We start from the raw sequence: 2,327 nt of genomic DNA on the forward strand, positions 1-2,327 counted from the left end.
TTAATTTGCACGCCTTTCGACTAGCATAAACTACACTTATCGTGTAGTGAGAATCCGAAACATATGGCATTTTTCTTTGAGAATTTTTGCTGCCTTTTGCCTTTTGTCCATTTTCAATGCGTCTGAGATGCTCTGGTGTATGCTTGCTGAATGAGAAAGCGTCTAGTAGTGTATTTTTTAAAATCATTGTTGATATTATTATTTGTCATTTATCTATTTATTCATTTATTTACTATTTCTTTTTTGACTCTGATAAGCGTTCTTCGGTAAATAGATTTGGCCAGGTTTTTAAGGTTGTGATATATATATATATATATATATATATATATATATATATATATATATATTAATATGTGATATGTGATATATATATATATGTGATATATATATATATATATATATACATATTACATGGCTGAAAAAACCTTGGTGCTTTTTTTCTAATTCTATGAATATATTATTATTTACCGAAGTTTAACCTGTCCTGATTTTTTTGCTTGTTTCTACCCTTCTTGTTATACACTGTATAAAGATAAGAAACATGATATAAAATTTGATGCAATTCATAACGTGTTAGTTCGTAAAAGCAAACTTTTCATCTGTTCAAGTTCACATCTATTGTTTTATAGTGTATAAAGTTATATCTTTCAAAAATTTTTTACTATCTAGACTAAGAAACTAATGAACTTAAAATTAAAACATTCTTACGTCAACGTTACGGTATTTCGACGTTACCAATTCTTAACAGGAACAGTTTAGTTCTATTTGAAAACGAAAACTGAAAGTGTACTACTATATGTTGAGGCAGTTATCCTGTATTGGGTCATTTTGCCTTTCTATAGACATGGATAACTTTCATACAAGATACTTCTAAGACGGAACGACATAATAATATATACTATTAATCAGTTATGCTATGCGTAATCCTTTTCGAGTAATTCGAGTAAGCGCTAGTAAGCTCCATTAGTCTCCCCGTCGCTTACTAAATGTATTCAGTGTATTCCACTTATTCAAGGTTTGTGGAGAGAATTACACTCTTCGTATGGTGACGTCTACCTTTGATTTCAACTGTATTTGACGGATGCGGATCGCCATACTATGCTACTCTCATGGATAATTTGTCAGGTATTTCTGGAGTAAAAAAAATGATCTGATCGTATCTTCATGTGTTTTATAGAACCGTTAAGATCTGTATTCTTAATACATCTTTGCAAAAATAAGCAAGTTTATTCTCTCCATCTTAGCAATTTTTGAATTTTGTGCATTATAAGTTTTCTCAAAGCGGTTCTAGTCGTAATTTTGTCGATGGAATTTTTTTCTACTAAACATACACTTACCATCCTTAAACTTTGTCGGTTTTCTTACATGATTCCTTTTCCGTTGTGCATCGTAATACAATCAATATGAGGATCATTTTGTTGCAAAAAATAGATTCCGTGATGACATTCTCTTAGACGCCTATCCACATCATGAAGCATCTACCAATCTTAATTATTAACTTTGTAAGTCGGTGAGATTATTCGAAGTTATTTCTTAGTTATGCTTAGTTCTTGCATATAATTTTGAATCGTTTTGCAGATTTACTCACAATGATGATGTGATATACCACGTACGAATTTATTGCATCTAAAGAACCTTCTGCCAGTCCTCATCAACAGATGACTCTTCTCTTCACACGCTATCTGTCAGAATGCAAGGTTCCAAATTAATGGAATACCAGTAAAACCATGTTGTACAAAAAGAGAGGCCTCCACGATATTGGCAATTATCGCCCAATCTGCCTGCTGTCCGTCATCTATAAACCCTTTACTCGAGTCATCCTTAACAGGATTGACAGAACATTGGACGAGGTACAGCCATGCTAGCAAGGAGGGTTTCGAAAAGGATTCAGGACGATAGACCACAACCAAACAATAACGAGGCTCATCGAAGTACCACAAGAGTATAAGAGACCGGTCTGTCTCACTTTCATCGACTCGAAGAAAGCCTTTGGCTCTGTGGAGACAGAAGGATGATAGAAGCTCTGGGAAATCAGGATATCGCTACTAAATACATCAAGATGGCTTCGTGAACTACATAAAGATTTCACGGCCATCATATCACCATTCATAACGAAATCAGAATTAGCGTAAAAAGAGGGGTTCGACAAGGCGACACAATCTCGCCAAAACTATTTACAACGCTCGAAAACGTTATGCGGAAATTAGAATGGAACTATAAGAGAGTGAAAATTGGCGGGCTGCAACTACACCACCTTGGTTTTCTGATGCTTTGCTTTGCATTCTTATATCATCAAGCATCAGTAGGGAGAAACTAATGGTAGTTGA

The sequence above is a fragment of the Mesoplodon mirus genome, assembly GCF_964341445.2.
Source record: "Mesoplodon mirus genome assembly, contig: HAP1_SCAFFOLD_4344, whole genome shotgun sequence".
In the NCBI taxonomy this organism is placed as follows: domain Eukaryota; kingdom Metazoa; phylum Chordata; class Mammalia; order Artiodactyla; family Ziphiidae; genus Mesoplodon; species Mesoplodon mirus.